The sequence below is a fragment of the Centruroides vittatus genome, unplaced genomic scaffold (genome assembly GCF_030686945.1).
Source record: "Centruroides vittatus isolate TY-2023 unplaced genomic scaffold, ASM3068694v2 contig_375, whole genome shotgun sequence".
Lineage (NCBI taxonomy): Eukaryota > Metazoa > Arthropoda > Arachnida > Scorpiones > Buthidae > Centruroides > Centruroides vittatus.
Window position 1 is genome coordinate 573,837 of NW_027122197.1, and position 19,254 is coordinate 593,090.

A 19,254-nucleotide genomic window follows, 5' to 3' on the forward strand; every position below is an offset into this window, starting at 1 on the left:
ACATGATATATACTATATATCTTTTCTAAAACTCCATGAAATCAATCTCTCAACTTTAATCTCTCAACTGTTATAACTAATTCCTTTAACGTTCCTGTCAATATCTTATTTAAAATTTAATCGATTTTTACCTTCATTTTTTAAAAATAACTTTTACTTAAAATTTACTTTTTAGATTATGTAACTTACAGTAAAACCCGTGTAAATCGGAATTGCACCGTACCGAATATTTTTTCTCTCCCGTTTGGGCAGGTGTCCGTTTTGAACAGGTTTTAATGTAGTTATTAAATTAGCATATTTTAATAGTAATAATTGGTATAATTTTATAAAATGTATACAATAGTTTATTTTTCATACAATTTGTTAAAGTAGAAGTGTGATAATTGCTGTGTTTTTTTTAATTAGAAAATTATAGATTTGAGCTATTAATTAGAACGATAAATGTTGGATATAAATTAAATATATTTTATTATTTTGAAGGTAGGTTACGAAGATGTAAAATAGCATAATTTCTCCAAATGTTTACTTGTTTATATTTTTTTCCTCGATAAAAGAGTATGATTTTTCCTCAAAAATAAAAACTTTACTTATTCACGTATTTTTCCTCATAAAGTAAGAAGTTTAATGAGTCTATCTTACTCAAAAAAATCGAAATAGAAAAATCCCAATAAGGAAATTACTTATTTATCCGTCAAAGAATAGCAAAGGATTCTGTTATATCGAATAAAGCTTAGTCAACATGCTGATTGTGCTACATCGAAAGCACTTGCCTGTTTGCTTTTCTCTAATTAACTTGGCAACTAAACTATATTTCTATGCCAAAAATATTTATATAACTAAACCGTAAATATAACAAACTACAGAATAATTTTATATAAATTGAAAGATTTTTAAAAATAAAATTTATATATTAAAAAAACCCGATATCAAAAACTTCATACGAGATAAATTGGAGGGGGGGGAGTGTATGAGAGATAAATCCTTGATAAATTTTATTGATTATTTTTTTTTATTTTAACCAGAAAACTTTTATACTTTTTTATCGTTTTAAACTGCTTGGTAATTCGCATTGTATACACTTAAAGATTGCTAAATTGCTATTTCATTGTCGACGTGTAATATAAAGCAGAAGTGGAAATAACTACAATTCTCTACTTTTACAACATTCAGAAAACATACATAAAAGTTGTAAAAAAGTGGCTTCAGCTAAAAATTACACACTGCCCCAGGCACATATATCTGATGCATTGAACAGGACCGTAAAATGGCAATAGGTCTTATACTGTAAAGGTCGAAATAGCATCAACAAATAGAAAAAGATGGGCACCTGTTTCTAAAGGAAACTATCGACAATGCTTTAAAAGAATAAAAGTTTCTTTCTTGTTTTTTTCTTTTATATGAAAGCTTTTTAGTTAGATTAAAGGGTATATTCTGGTGTTTTCTACTATAGAAATCACATTATAAGATTCGAAAATTTCGACTAATTTGAATTGTTAGCTCTCTTTAACATTCTGTTGCCTAATTGTCGCGTAATTTCGAATCCCGTGTGCCTCATTCATTCGTCCTAAACCTTAGTTAAACATCAATTACTAAACTATACATTATATAATGAAATGTTACTACAGTAACACAAGAAATAACCTGGCTTACTCCCCTTTATAAATTATTCAAATTGTCGTTTAAGAATAACTTAAAAAATTAAATTATAAATTTTTTATTACTTTATTTAAATAAATAAAAAAATATTACAGCTTTTAAATTTCATAAATAATTTATTAAGTGATTATTATTGCTGAATTTTATTGTGTGTACTGTACATGTATATGCATATAAGAATGGAGCTTTCGCATGATTACTTTTATATTTAACTTTTTTTTTATTTTTTATTTTAGTGATTACTATTCAGAAAAGGTAATCACCCCATTGCAAAATAAAAAAACAAAAATCAAACACGTTAGTCATTATATGACTGGGTAAGACCGGATTGGGAGTGTACAAACATGCCTCCCTGTCTATCTTATACGTACGATAACCTAATATTTGAATATTGACGTTGCTAGACGACGTTCGTTATCATTTTTTTTTGCCTTTCTATGTGCAACAGTCGCACGTAATAATCGTTCTTTTCTAAACCCAATTCGTATACTTAATGGGGTAAGTCTTGAAGTAATATTAACTTTACTAAATATTAATACTGCAGATAAAATTATATGGAAAATCGATAGGTGTGAAGCCAGTACTAAACTATGTATAACATTTTTACACCTATCCACAGAGAATATTTTAGTGTAATTATAGAGAATTATAATTAATAATTAACAATATCATGCTTCGTAATTGTTACTTGGCGCTTAATTTACAATAATAATACATTATGCTTTATAATTATAACCGTTCGATTTTACTTTAATGTAGATTAAATTATTTTCTTTAATAGAGAAAGAAAAGGCGGTTTATACGTCTCTTAAGTATTATAATTTAATAATTTATATTTAAATCATTATATTTAAAGTATATTTATAGACTTATGCGCATATTTTTAATAGAATTTTGATTTAAATGTATTTAATAGATTGTGTTAAAGTAAATGTTATCAATATTTATGTTACATTAGTTTTATTTTGATAACGATTGCATAAATTTTTATAAATGTTGCACATCAGGAGCACAATTTCTGATTTAAATATCAAGTTTATCTATTAAAAAAAAATTAAATTTTCTAAATTAGTTTCTATTATAAAAGGGTAAAAAAAATTGAAAAATGGAACTAAACTTTTGTAAATAAAGGTTGAAAAGAGCGAATTCTTTTTGTCATTATATTTATCCTGAATATTGTATTGGAAGTATTCAATTAATTCGAAATTCCAGAAGTACTAAAGAGGTTTTCAGTAGTCGAAAAGAAAAGTGGATGCATTTGTGAACATCAAACTATTACGAGCTTGCTCAAGGCCATATAATATTACGAATCGATTTAACCATTTTCAGGATTGTTCCTGTGGGAGAAAAGATTTTACCTGCTTGATGGATCCACCTGCTCTCATTCTCTAACAAAACCATAGAGATATAAATGCTACATTTCTTAATTATTCGCTAAGAAAAAACAGGGAGAGGATAATAATAATAATAATAATAAATGAAGGGAAGTAAAGAGGGAGAAAAACAGCAAAACTTTTCAACTTATGGCTAATTATTTAAACCGAGCCAAAAATAATCTGAATGATAATTTACTTTTCTAAGGATAAACATTTATAAATATTTAATGATAGCAATGATAGTACATTAGTACAACTCCTTAATGACTAAAGAAACTTGGTTATTACAGTTTTCTCTATCTCTCTCCCATACTCTACCACACTGAGACCTTAATTAAATAGAGGGTAGGAGTGGATCTAACAATGCCACCCGCTAATAATCCTCCCTGAGACACGAGACTGTTTCAACTATTCATTGACATGACTCATCAGCATTCTAGAAAGAGAATACAGTAGATTTACATGATCATGAAGGTAACAAAACCTCTATATTATATATAAAATTTCTAAAATGTTAAACGGCTTTCTTGAAAGTTCGCATTAATGGCAATTAAGAATTTTAACGATCTTCCAAATTTTAATTAATAATCGAGCTTTAATTGCAATTTTTAGTTCATAAATTCGTATCAACTTATTTGAGCTTAAACTTGAATAGAAATTTATGCTGCTTTTATTGTTTTAATTGCTTTGAAATTACTTTAGAATTCATTATTGTATTTAAATCAATAAATTAAACAGGAAAAAAAATATTAAATTATCATTAAAATTTATTAAAATATCAAAACTTAATAAGGACTCGTTAATTTATTACGTTAAAATCTAATTAGTAAGTCGAACAAACATGGAAAATTTAAAAAATAAAAGATAAAAATTCATTTTTGATGATGATCAGATCATTCAATCGTTTCAAAAGTCATAAAAATTTTATAAAATTTACTCTTTTTTTTCTTTCTTTTATTCTTCCTAACATTATGAACTGCAAATGTACTTTTTTTCCTCCTTTTTTCCATTAAAAGAAGTAACGAGCTAACTACAATTAAAAGAAAAAAAGTTATCTTTAAATAAAATAATTTTGAAAATCGATTGTTTCCATAATGACAAGAAAAATGAAGGGAATATTTTAATATTTTTAATGTATTCATTACATTTAAAATTGTTTCAAATTAGCCAATGAACCTTGATTATTATAATTATAGTAAAAATCCCTACTACAAGGGAGGAAAAATATATTTAAAAGTAAATCAAACAACGAGTTGCTTAACTTTCCCGTCAAGAAACTTGAAATTGTGTGTAGCTCTATCTGTTATGATATTTTATTTTAAAAACTTTTTATATTATTAATAGTATTATAAAATGGCAAAATAGGTTAATTTTATAGAAAAATTGTAGATGCTAATAACGAGTAAAAATCTTCGTTAAGTCCGACCCTACTCGAGATACGAAACATGACCTCGGCTTTTTCCCCACCCCCTTGACTTTTAACCACCAAAATTTAACGACGTTAATGTCTGTAATACACGAACTTCCCCGCAAAGTTTCAGAAATTTACGACAAAAGGCACGGGAGCTATTAAGCTTCAAAGTGAGTGAGCAAAATTGTGTTCCCATACACAAACACTCATATATACAGAGAAACCTCCAAAATTTTTTGCATTTCTCGATGTTTTAAGGTCCCCTGAGTCTAAAAATGTAAAATGTTAAGGGGTCATTTTAGGGGGGTAAAAAGGAGGGGTAAAAATTCCCTCTCCTTCTCCCTTCTCTTCTTTTCTACTGAGGGATCGTTTATTTATATTTTTAATTACATTCTTTTATTTTATGTATGGAACTATTCTGTATAATTACCATCTCAATTAAACATTCATTTATTTTTAAATTATGTTTCATTTCAACCGACAGATTCTTCTACTTTTCGATCAATAATCTCATTCATAAAATCAATTAAGATGGAATTTCTGTTGATAATTTGCAAATTTTCTTTTCAAAATAAACTTTATTATTATTATTATTATTTATATCCTTAATTCCTAAACGTTTATATAAATATAAACTTTTATAAGAATTTCAATTAACGAGTTTCTGAAAGGTTTTATTATATTAAAGAGCCTTCAACGTTTCATATGATAGATTCTTACAACTTAGTTCTATTGATATTTATACTTAAGTGCATTAGAATGTAAGATGGAGTGAATAACTAAGCTCCCTCTTACTGATACAGTAAATTAGAGATAGTTCCAATCACCTCATTAACTACATCAATACGAGATCTAACATTTATTTAACTGCTAAATTGATACTTGACAAGTAAATATTGGATCGTTTCTGCTCTATAATGTCGAGTGATCTATTGAGTTTTCAATAGGTGAATACTCCCATAATAATCTACTTATACCGTTTAACACTTCTATAAACTCTATACTTTGCTCCTTTTTTAAAAAAGTTAATGAATTCTAGAAACTTTATACTTTAATACACTTATAGATTATTTTATATTCTAGAATTATTTAACGTATAGAAGCATTAGAGTTAAATGGATTATTTTGAAGGTGGAAGGCATTTTTTATTGTTTTTCGGTGGTATGAAACAATTTTACTTTTATCAAATATATGAAAATTTAGAAAATCTCTTCTAGAGAGACGGATAGAAAATGTGGAGATTGTCATAGAAACGGATGCTACGTAAACAAAGCACGAATTTATGTCGAACTTTTTAAATTAAATATTGAAAAATATTCTTAACAATAACAAGAATATTTTCTAATTAATTTTACGCGTTGTATTGTAAGGAAACAAGCAAGTTTTACAATTCGTGTAAAGGGAGAAGGGGGAAAAGAGCAAAAATTGAAACTTCAGACAGCTTCAATTTCGTTGCAGCTTGATGCATTCGATAGGGAGTAATACATCGATAACAGTTTACTATTTCTAAAATATATATATCTATGACTGTTTTATATTCCTTACTCTACAAAAAGTCTTCTTGACATTTTCACTCCCTACATAAATAAAATAAAAAAAACTGCTTGTGTTTCCTTTTGTTATAAAAAGTAAGTTTGATGCGAAAGTAAAAGTTGCGAAATGAAATAGTGAAAAGGAAAAAAAGGGGGTGAAAACACGTGTTCTTTATGGCAAGTAAGACAGAAGGACATCCTGCCTCTAGAGACACAATTGAAGGATGTCTGTCCAGCATCTGATGACAAGTGCTGTAACATGACACGATTACATTGACAGATTTTATAGACTAAAAAAAACTGGCATATCATGTTCCTTGCTAGATTTTCTCCAAGTTGTAAGCCAAGTTGAGAGCGACGTGTTTACCTTATTTTCAATTTTCCACACTCATGCTACTGTATATAATAAGCGAAATGGCTCATCTAGTTTCGTGTTTATTTTAAAGTACAGTACACCAATATTCGGTAATTATCAAAGCATTAAACTCATTAAATTTGAATTTTACACCATACAACCAATCGACGTTTAAAGAAAATAATGATAACAACTCCCGTTTCAGTTAAATTTTAGCTCAGAATAATAAATTTTAATTAAATAATTCAAAATCGATGAATTTTTTAAATTCGTCAGTTAGCTGTTTAAAATTCTGATTTAAATATACTGTACTTATCTCTCATTGGCTATTCTTTATGCATAAATTAATTTCGAATTTAAAAAATAATCACGTGATCAACGACGTTAGTGTTTATTGGTCATCGTCTTTAATACGATTTAAAAAAAATCCACGTGTTTATTATCGATAGATTTTATTGGATGTTTAAATTTTTTTTTAATTTAAAAGACGTTAATTTTCTTCTAGATTATCTGATATCAATTTTATGCAATTTTTATACGCTACAAAAATTTATAGGAGCTTAATGCTGGGTAATCATTCTTCATTACCTCTTTAGAAAATTTAAAAAAAAAATGATGTCAATTAAACTTACTTGATACGAATTGTTGATAATAAATCCTCCTATAGAAAGTATTGTCGTTGTAAGTGTGTAAAATTAAGTCAATTCTTATATCGCGAGGTACTTACATACAGTTAAAAACTTTTACTCCCCTTTCACAGCATTCTTTAGATACTATCTTCAACGAATGTCAATTATAGAATAATTATAGAAAATGTCAATTGTAAAGAAAAATGCAGTTAAGCGATTGTTCGTCTAAAGATCTACATTTGTCTATTGTATACGAGTGGCGACCATCCATCGACTCCAACAATTCCCTACTGTACAGGATGGGGAGCAGATAAGGAGCTAGTGCCTTATCGGATAGTTAATGAGGCTCTTCAAGGCTATGGCCTCGTGGTGTCAGTACTGTGAAATAAAAGGGGGCGAAAAAACTTCAACTCCATTTATCATTCTCTGTTACATCCCTCTGAAAGATGGGTCTCGTGTAAAGTTCCGAGAATTTCCCTTTCTCTGATTACTCGCATGTATACTAGAATGACAATTATTGTTTCCCTTTCTAAATAATTCCACTAAAATTTCGTGCTAATTAACTTTACAATTCAAAAACTGGTCACGTGTACGCTGTTTAACATACTGTTTCCACTAATTGTCTCTCTTTTTTTATTCGTTACTTATTTTAAATTTTAAATATTCAAACAAAACGTTTCGATTTTCTAATTGGATATTTTTAAATATTTAAATAACGTCACGTGTCGATAACATTCATATCGATTATTGGTCAATTTCTGAGACGCGTCCGCCACGTGATAAAGTCCGTTTCGGTGATTGGTTAATTTTACATTTTAAACTGTGTCGTTTTGATATTCCGTTTATCGGCGTGTATTTCTAATTATAGAAATTGAACTAGCGACGTTTAGGTGGTTAGTTTCTATAAAATATCTACGTGATAACCTTATACATAATTCACGTTCCCCCACGTTAATACCCACAGGTAATGTCTTCACTAAAGATCCTTTCAAGGTTTTCTCTTTAGAAGATTAGTAAGAAAAACAAGAAAGTCCTCTTCGCTGAATTTCTCTCGAAACCTTTCTTGTGTACAAGGACGAAACAAGAAAAAATACTTTAAAAAGAAAACGACTATAGACTCAGTTATCTCTTGTCTTTACGAAAGATAATGCGAAAGTACAGTACATTAAAAGGAATTTTGAACTTGGGGACGATATATGGACTTGTTGCGGTATTGTTTCTCCAAATTTACTTAGCGGTTGACCAGGAACTTTACTTTTTTGCTCCATCAACAAAGGAAAAGCAAGTTTATAAATCACGTTAAAGGGAAAAAATTTATTTAGCATTTTTTTAAAGTCTATATATATATATATACTTATAAATATATAATTTAATTAAGCTTTAATTAATCTTTTAAGACTTTAATCATTAATTTTAAAGCTTTAACTTGGATGTAATTTAGAAAAAACTTTATAGTATCTTTGTAACTTTATTTAAAAATAGATAACCTGTAGAATTTTTGTCTGTAATAATAATAAAAATAATAATAATAAGACAGCTTGTTATACCTGACATTCTATAATGATCGGTAGTAGGTCGCCATTAAAATATAACAATTTTTTTCCCCCTCCTTATTTTTATGAAGTCAATCACGTCATATTTTATCGATTCCTTATATCCTTTCTTTAAGAATTTCGTATCAATTTAATTCGAAATATTCTCTTTAAAGTGACATTTAGGATTCTAAAATGACGTCTTTTCTCTTTACATTAATGAGAAGACATCCGAGTTCTTTTACATAAGGTTAATCATAATCCTAGATAAAATAATTTTACTTTATCTTTATAAAATTCGATTTTTATTATTTAATTAAAAAACAAAGATTATCATCGAAAACTTATTAAATAAATTATTAATCAAGGTTTAATATTAAATTAATTAATCCGTGTATACTTAAATGAATAAGAGAAGAGAAGAGGAGGAAGGAGATGAAGAAGAAGAGCAGCAGCGATGGGGGGAAAAAAAGGAAAAATAATTAAAACTATAAAAAGCAATTAATCTACATAAAATTAGTAAATGTATGAACTTAAACTAGTTATTTCTCGCTGAAGATAACAAAAGCAAGAAAGATGGAAGAATAAAAATACAGAAAAAATTTAATGAAAATAATTACTTGAACAACATCAATTCGTTTAACTTAGAACTAACTAATTATTGTTATATTAATTAAGAATAGATTAAATAATTCTGTAATCTTATTGTTTTCAAAAAATGTTTTAATTACAAAACGTATAAAATGATTTAAAGAATGATATACATATATATATATATATATATATATATATATATATATATATTAAGAAAAATATATTAATGATATTAACAACTGTTGAAGATTAATTCAAAAGTGTTGAATATAATTAAGCACCTAGGTAATTAGAATAAAAATATTCTTTTTTTTTTATAAGTATCGAAGTGATTAATTATTAATTCTTTATCGTATTTAGTTTGGTATTTTCATATCAGCTTTATTCTTACCTTCCTTTCTCTTCTTCTGCTTTTTCCTGTCTCTATCTCTTGCTTTCTCCTTACTTTTCCTTAAGTCATTTATCCTCTATACTCCTCTTTATTCTTTATAGCTCCATGTATCTTTACTCCATATTTTTTTTGTCTTGATATTAACAATCGACTACATTTCTCCCTTCTAACTTTCTTACCTTTCATTCCAAATTTTTTCTCTACACATATAAATATCGGATGTTTCTCCCTCTTCCTGTCTCATCTTTCTTATCATTTTTTCAGTGTCTACTTTGTTCTTAGCATCTGTCTTAAATTAAGAAAGTAAAACCACAATATACTATTTTCTTTCTCTTTTACATAAAAAAATACAAGCTGGAAACACTGTTTAAACTAGAAAAATAATATTTAAAAAAAATCATTAAATTAAGCTTGGCTTAATACTTATTCTCTTACTTAAAAATAAACAGAGACAATATAATACTTAAAAACCCTAAAGAGCCGTAAGGAACAATAATTGTCAATGGGTGAAGCAACTAATAAGAAGAAAAATTTTAACTGTCAATGCTTGGGTGTTCAATAAAGTAAGTAGAATTATAATAAGAGCTTTAGTAAAACACTCCAGAGATGACACATTTTGAACATATTTTTCTCTTCAAAAATGTAAAATATTTCTCTCCATAAAATTTAACGTTAATAGTCCCACATAACAGTTCCTCGTTTCTGGTCGCCAGTGGAGATATAAAAATGAAAATTACATCCAGTAATCCATAAACTGTGACCTAAGCCACAGTAATTATGTTTCGGTTGTCGTCAGTTGGAGTTCATACATCACAGCATAACTACCCTTTTGCAATGGCTGCTAGATAGAATATGAAGAAGGCCATTGACATAAAGCAGGCATACCGTATCAAACGGGAATTAATTTCTTCCTTTTCTCATGACTTAAACGTCCTGTTTTACTCCAACGTAGATAAAAATCGAACCTTATTCCTATACAATGAATGAAGTAAAATCTCAGTTTAGTCATATTCTTTCTGCCGTAATTTTACTTTTATGATTGCTTTCTATTGCCTTTCATTCTTCTTACTGCTATATTTCCCTTGTTTTATTTATTGCACACTTTAAATATATCTAAAAGTAATTTTCTTTACTCGAACTTAACGATAGAATTTTTTGATCAGTCAGCTAAAAATCTGCACTCCTGCAACCGATGATCATTTATTAAAAAAGAAAAAAATTGGTAACGATATTAATAATTCGTTTCCTACGTGCGAAAATATTGAAAAATCTTTCGTATAAAATAATAATTACGATTAAAAACATATTAAATGGTTTAAAATTTCTTTAATGATGATAACATTTAACTCAATTAAATGCGTAAAATTGCATTTTCGTGCCCATTACTTTCGTTCGAAATTTGATATTTTAAGTAGGTTACGCTAAAAAATTATCAGTAGAATATATCAATCTCTCCTTCTATTTATACATTCAGAAAACTTTTTTTAAATCTAAAATCTCATCTGTAATTTCTAGAAAGTATGTTAGAAAGCATCCGTTATGTTAGAAGAAGGTATGCAAATTTATTAATCTTTCCTTAAACTACAAGAATTTACGTTTTATTCCATTAACAAGATCTAGATTTTTGTATTATTAGAAAAACATCATCCCTAGAAATTATCTAGAAAAGATATCTTTTAAGATTTTTATCGAAAAGGTATTCGGTTTCTCACTTCCTTGATACCATCTGCCTTATTATATGAAATTTTTTAAAACTTATTTTTGGAAGCTGACATTGTTTTTTACTCGGTTCTAGTTGATCTATATCTGGTCATAACTATAGCTAAAGAAGGATGATCATCAATCTTTCAACTTGTGAAGTAAAGTCGCTCCCTTTTTTTCTTTCCCCTTTCCTTTCCTTCCCTTTTGAAGTAATCAGCAGAAAACTTAAAAATGTGTATATTTGATACTGTGGGCCATTTTAGTTAAACGTCTAATTAAATTTTTATAGTCTAATTTTATTTATTTTTTTTTTTGTGTGTGTGTGTGTGTGTGTGTGTGCACTTAAAATTCTACATCTTATCTACGGATGTATTACAGGGAAGATAAGTTTTCATGTTTAAAATTAATATCTAGATTGTCGTAAATGATAAATTACTTAGTAACAATGATAAAATATATTGTCGAATCGTGTATTTCTAGCTTTTCATTGTCTACAATTGATTGATCGATCAGTTATCGAACTGATCAATCAATTTGTTAAATTGAACACGTGTCATCTTCCACCTCGACTGTACGGTAGAAGACAAGAGTAACACATCCGTATCCATCATTTATAGCATCTTAATCAAATTCTTCACCCCCGAAGAAAATTTAATAATATAAGCGATACAAATTTATGTACAGTACTTTACTTATAAAAGTATTTATACAAATTTCATATTCTGTCTCACGATATCCAAACTTTTCATTACATTATTTTAATACTGGTATAGACTATAGCTTTTATCATTAGTTTAAGGATCGCCCGTGTTTGTGTTAATTAAAAGCCATTGAGTTAGTCATCAGCATTATAGATAAGTGTAGATATTGACTCGACTTAACGATCTCAAGTCATGGCCATGAACTCGGAGGCAGGTGTTGGGAAAGCTTTATACACATGATTAGATATCCCACCTGCTTATCTACTGTGTAAATGGCACGACCTGGCAATTTGCCCAACCTGTGGACCCTCTACTTGACAAGTAATATTTTTAAACGTCTCAATGATGAAATATGCAAACTCATATTTTCTCACAAGGCTATTGATGTGGGGGAAAGCTTCAGCTAAACATCAGTTTACGAATTTCAATAATGTCCTCGTCCACCTCTTCATCCTCCTCCTCCTCCTCCTCCTCCTCTATAAGAAAGGATTTTTATAATTTTCCAATATTATATGTAAAAATTCTCTAGAATACTCTATCGAATTTAAATCAGATAAATGAATTTTAAATGTTTTCTAATTAAACTTGGAGATAATCAAGAGTTTCGTAAATAATTTATTTTCCAACCTCCCTATATTAAGTCCTCTGACACGCGAACTTGGTAAAGATAAATATTTAATAATATTTTAAAGCATGTTGATGTTTCATCACTTGAACCTTCAATTTTCAGACTAATAACTCCTCTTAATACTTTTATTTTCCTTTACTCAATGATTAATTTTATTATTTTTCGAAATTATTTTATTTAAAAAAAAATTATAATTTAAAGAGATTTAAATATTTTTCAAGCAGATTTAATCAACAGAGAGATCAACATTGCATTAAAAAAATGATTAAGATTAAAATTTAATAACATAATTAAAACCCGTACATTGCTTATATCATTTATAAATCCATTCGTGCTTAAAATTCCTCGAGAAATTATATTATAATTTAAATAAATTAAAAAAAAATTAAATTTAAAATAAATAAAAATTAATATTCATCCAATTAAAAATTTAATAAATGTAAACATTTTTTTAAAAAATAAATTAGAAATTAAATTTTTTTAAAGAAAATAATAATAATTAAAATATTTAATTATATATATATATATATATTTTTTTTTTTTCTCGATTTTTTTGCGGTTTCTGCAGAAAAATATTTCTAAATCGAAAAATTAAATTGTTAAATTTTAAATATTATTATAATATATTATTTTATTAGTTTACAAGCTTCGTAGACTTTATTTATTTGCTGAAAAATCAATAATATTAAAGAAAAGTACCAATTTTTAACATGCCAATGAATAATAAGAGAACAAAGTACTGGCAATCAAAGAAATAAAAATTAATGTTACCTATGGTTCCAAAATGGCGGCTCGTCTCTGATTCCAGCAAACAGAAGAAAGGAAACAGTGGGGACTTACGTTCTAACCTAACCTAACCTAAAGTCCCCACTGTTTCCTTTCTTCTGTTTGCTGGAATCAGAGACGAGCCGCCATTTTGGAACCATGGATAACATTAACCAAAAATTTTCCTTACAGAAACAGAAGTTTCTATTTCTGATTTTACAATTGGAATATATAATCTGTGTTTTTAGCAATTTTAATGATAATTTTTTTAATTTATCTTTTGATATATTCTTATTAAAAATCCTATTTTTAACCTTTATGTATCCTATAATCTGCCATTTTTATATTACAACTTCTTTACAGATTTATTCAACTTGTTTCTCCCCTTTTTTTTTAAATCCGGAATTTAAACACGATTTTTCAACTAAAGAAATTTTATTTTTTTACATTAATTTTATTTAAAAAATAAGTTTTAAGTGAATTTTCAAATTTAAAATATATATATATATATATATATTTTATGATTTATTTAATGTTTTGGTAAAGTTTTATATAACTTAATATAATTTTTATCATTTTTATTTTATTATTTTCTATGGAAAAATGATGTGTTTTTAGGACATTCCCTTGTACTAGAATGTATCTTTGATACGTATTTCCGCTTCGAAATTAATTTTTTAATATAAAAAAATTAAAATATAGAATATTTAAGTAAATTCGTTTAAAATTCTTGTTAAAAATAAAGATTTTTTTTACGTCTTCTTACGAAGAATCGTTATATTTAGCGCTATAATGGTACAAAACTCTGCGATATTTTTACAATTTCCCTCAATATAATTTCCCAAAAAACACTTAGTGAATAACACGGTAGAAATGTTTAACTTTGGGCTTCGTGAAAGTTTTAAAAGCTAATCTCTTTTCACCACCAGAAAGTACTTATGGTGGTAGAGCAAACGAAATTGTTGCTTGAGGATGTACTTTATATTTTGCGACAGAAATTGCTGACTCCATTGTAGCCCATCTTTGTAAAGGTTGGGAGAGAGAGAGAGAGAGAGAGAGAGAGAGAGAGAGAGATCACCCCATTTGTAGCCATCACTCGTAAAACTGCACTAGTGTAGTTTAAGTGAGAGAGAGAGGGGGAGAGAAGGACCTTTAGTAATTAGTAAATGCAGCTATTGAAGGATATCTTTCTTTACTGCCAAGTTATTGTACACATAATCCGATCTCTACTACCAATAGTCAGCTAATTACCTCGCTTATCGATCTGTCGATTATCCTTCTCCTTTAAAGAGAATTTAAAAAAACGAATTTTAAAAGATTTCGTTTGTTTGTAATGGATTTACGCAATAACCTTACTAATTAAACTTTAGTGAAAGGCATTAAACTTAGTCGAATGCTAAAGTATTAGTAATGATCTGTTTGGGGATTGTGTCGGATCTTTCGATATTATTGAATCTAATAAAAATTTAGATTATTCTCCCCTTTTTCGGCAACAGATGGGAGCATCGTCTGGTAGAAATAGCATGCAAATTACTTTGGCTCCGTGTACAAAGCTTCTGGTCTTGTGCTAAGGGGAGTTAAACACCCCGAATGTTAAAATTTCCTTTATTTGTAAAATTCTGTAACAGTTTTAAAGTTTTACCAAGTTTTCCATTCCGTGTCCATAATTAATTAGAAGATAACTTATCACTAATTTCGTATATAACTGGAGTAACTTTAATCTTATAAATTAATTAAAAATCATTATGTAAGACTTTAAACAGCTAACTTTACCCCTTAACAACGTCGGTAATTCCTACGCAACTTACATAAAGAAGCTGGAAACGTTATTGCTGGACTTTCCTTACAATCTTTATTTGTTTTCATCCCTAATAATTGCTACCATTACCTCTAAGTCTCCAAATTGGTTCGGGAGATATTAAGAATGTGGGGCCGTATCTCCCGAACCGATAGTCCTATTTTCATAAAAATTTCCAGAAATGTTTCCCTCTAATACATAAAACTCTCTGCAAAATTTCAGAAACATTCGACAAAGGGCACAGGAGTTATTAATCTTTAAAACGAGTGAACAAACCCTCCAACTTTTTGCATTTCTGGACGTTTGAAGGTCCCCCGAGTCCAAAAATGTAAAAATCTTGTCATAATTTTCGTCTGTTATACGTAACAGCCGGGAAAGTAAAATAAAGCCTATATATATTATATTAATCGACGGATCTAATAAAACTAATGGCAATTTAGTAAATCATATCTCGATCCAGTTAAGTAGATACTAGTTAAGTAACTCGTTTTTACTTCATTAACGAGGACTTTATTGGTTTTACAAGAGCGAAAAAGTCATTTGAATGGCATTAGCTGTGGAAACTATAAAATTATATCATTAGAACAGTAGTTAAATATACGAAAAGAAGGCCATTCTGCGTGACCTATTTGAACTGACAGATGCAAAGGCTGATTCTTATAACCCGATAGAAATCCTTTAATCGTCCATGCGTGAAATCCACTTATCATGTGGAAGTCTAACATTGGATGCTATAATCCATACGATGCGACATGTCATGCAAGAGAAAGAAAGATTCTCCCTCCACTTTTTATATTTATTTTTTTATCCTTTTGTATCGTTCTTCTTCACATTTTTTTTTATCCAACGTAACTATAGTTTTAACTTTAAATGATAGCGGAAGAAATATTTCATAACGGGGTGTTGCTATAAATCGTTAATCTTTCGTATAAAAGGAACTTGCCTTTTCGTGTAAACTTCGTAATGGTTTATACTTTGATTTTTCGTTCTTTAAACGAAAAGTTTACAAGACTTTCTCTTCTGCTTTTTAAGCGAATAAAATCGTGTTTTAGAAAAGGATTTCGCTTTTAAATAAGAATTTTACTTCAGGAAAACGTTTTATAAAATATATTTTCTTTAAATATGTTTATATTTAATTAAAACAAAAAATAAATAAATAAAAATCTAAAAGTTTGGTTACAATCCTATGTTTATATACTGTATTTATGATTTACGGTAGCCGCCAAACTAGAAATAGAAAGCGCCACCTCGTGTTGATTTTTTGTACGAAAGCACTTTTGTATTATTGCCCAATAACGTAAATAAATTTATAAATTTAATAATTTATTAAACTTTCTTTTAAATATTTAAATGTATTATTATTAAAAAATAAAATAGTATCAATAGTTGAATAAAAAGGTATTTATTTTATTCAATTTAAGAATTTTCGTATTAAAATAGGGATGCCAGAAACAATTCGATAATTTATTGTCATTATTCATACATTTTATTATGAATAAATGTATCTTTAAGCTTAATATTAACTATAGTATCTATACATTATTATACATGACATATAATTAGAACGTTTACAATTCCAAGATGGAGAATAATCGTGTTTGAATCCGAATTCTTCATCTCTTATAATACCCATTAGATCAATTCATAATGCTGTTGCAACAAATATCTACGGATCAATTGCTTCTAGGATTGTACCAGCAGCTGCATTTAATTACTATAGTATATATTGTTAGTGTCAGTATCACTATTTTATGTTATTAGCCGAGTACTCTTTATCTTCGTCGAATCATATAAATGCAATATAATGATATTTAAAGCTTAATTAGATCGTTTCGGGTTAGACAAGAGGATAATGGAATTATTATTAATCTATAACTGTTAATGTTATAATTATCAAATGTTAGATACAGCTTTATAGCAAAATAATAGAGATTTTGGGGGTAATCTGTGTGAAGGTATATGAATACTTGAAGCTAAATATGTATGAAAGAAGAGGCTTTTATACAGAGAAAAATCTCTTTTGCTAATGTAGAAGTAGCGAATGTGCCGCTTTGTTTATATGGAATTGTTTTTCTTTAGGTACTGTACTTTCCTCTGGAGAATAAGGGAAGAAAGCTTTAATGCATTGTTGACAAGGGTGTTCGTTACTTGAGTTTTCTTTGTTCTAATTTTTTTCTAATCATTATTTGCTCATCTTCGCACACAAATTCTCACATTTTCGGTTTCTTAAAGCTGTATCTGAATGATATAAAGGTAATAATCAAATGCCAAAAGTTCTTAATGTAATTTTTTACCGCTAGATGGCAGTAAGTTATGATACTTCGCCGCCATTTTTATGCATTTTCGGTGATTTGTATTTAAAAAAAAAAAAGCTTGTTTTAAAATAATTGAATTTAAAATAATAAAAGTTTTGTATGTTTTCACTTCGGTTACAATTTTTTTTTTTTTATCTATTTGTGGTAAATATTTTAAGAGTTTATTCGTAAAATAAAACTTTAAAGGAGTGTTTTGCGCGTTGTTCCACACTGGAGACATATTATAATACCGAAAATCGTTTTTAAGAACAAAACGTTTTTATAGAAAAAAATGGATTTTTGCGAAAAGACACCATTATCATTTTGGCTTTCAATCATTATATAGAGAATTTATCGATAAAGGAGTCAAGGAGTTGTACAAAGGATCGTTTTCGCCCAACATAGAAACTCACTTGGCCATGTAGAAAACAAGATACTTGATACTGTACTTCTCAAGGGATCACTTCGTTTCGACCCAGAAGAAACAACTATGATGGCATCTTGGGGAATTTCAATATGAAAAATTCTTTGTGAATTCTTTTTAAAAATAAATCCGTAATTTTTATCTTCTATTTCACTAAAGTTGAATTATTTTAAATCATTATTTATGGATTTCTTAATTCTATTTTTCTTGTTTCCTTTCTTTTCTGACGTTCCTGATTTATTTTCAGTTCAATTCTTTAGATTTTTCAACAAAGATTTTTCTCTATATACTTTGACTATTTTTGACTCTCGAATATCCGTATTTATTCTTTCTGTTTTTATTCATTTTTATATATATATATTTTATTTTTAAATTTGATTTTCTTTTCCATCCTTTCGGGGCTTCGGTTATTTTCTTTTTGAAACTTTTGCTGTAGTAGATCCCACTTTTGATCTATGTAATTTACACTCTACTTTATCTAGATTCCTGCTCTTTAGATCCTACACTTATCGTTCTTTCGACACCATCACAACTCCAATTTAATGCTCCTCCCTTTTTTTGGTGCAAAAATTCCACCAAAATCGAATCGTACAATGGCAAAATTCGATTAAAATCATCAAACTGTTTCAACCACAGATAAACATTGACATATATAATTGTACTCCATTCAAAATTTCGTTAGTGTGTCCATCAGCACGAACACGGCATTGTTAGTTATCGAACATTTATTTAATGACATGCGAAATGTGCTACTCGAATAACAATACAGTAGCAGTAGTATCTATGTTTGCTGCATTAACTAATCTCTCGTGTATAAGATGAAAAACAAGAAAATTTATCACTACAACCCCCCCCCCAAAAAAACAGTGTTGAAAAGTTGATTATCAAATAAAGTATTTAATAAATTTAATTATATGAAAAATTGATTTTTTATCAGGAAAAATTCTCTTTTTTCTGGTTGCAGAATTAATACTTTCAAACACCTGTTTTAGATTTCCAAACTTTCTCCTGTTTTTCCTCTTTGACATTTTTGCACTCCTGATCTCTCGCGAGACTATTCGATCAACAAGAATTCGTGAAGTGTTCTTTTTTTTCTTTCCCTTGCTTCCTTTTTCTTTGTAAATTTTTTTAAACTACCTACAATAAAAATAATATAAAAGAGGTAAAGTATAAGATCAAGAGATCGAAAGAAAAGCCACATAGATTGAAGTGTAAAATCTCGAAATCCTAACCTGAATAACCATGGTTAAATTCGATGAAAATTTTATTTCTTCTTATCTAAATTTTTTATAGTTTATTACAAATGATTATAGTTAATTTTAAATATTTTTTAATGATTAAAATTTGAATAATTTTGCGAGTTTCTTCCATTGAAATGTTTGCTGTAACTGAAGACGGTGGAAGAAACTTAAGACACGAATTGATTTTTCTAGCGATGCTGGATGTGGGAAAGTAAAAAATGATAAT

At 28.0% G+C, this 19,254-nt stretch overlaps 1 protein-coding gene across 8 annotated transcripts in view; it reads left to right on the forward strand.

The window, feature by feature from the left end:
* LOC136975555 (leucine-rich repeat-containing protein 24-like) overlaps positions 1-19,254 on the forward strand; it is a 253,269-nt gene that overhangs the window by 230,486 nt on the left and 3,529 nt on the right. Inside the window, exon 1 of one of the 8 annotated variants that reach the window (XM_067270629.1) lies at positions 1,965-2,154. The exons of the other annotated variants lie outside the window; for them this stretch is intronic. The gene's annotated coding sequence lies outside the window, so the exon portion shown is untranslated. Of the gene's footprint in view, positions 1-1,964; positions 2,155-19,254 lie in introns of those variants that run through there. 8 annotated transcript variants of the gene reach the window in all.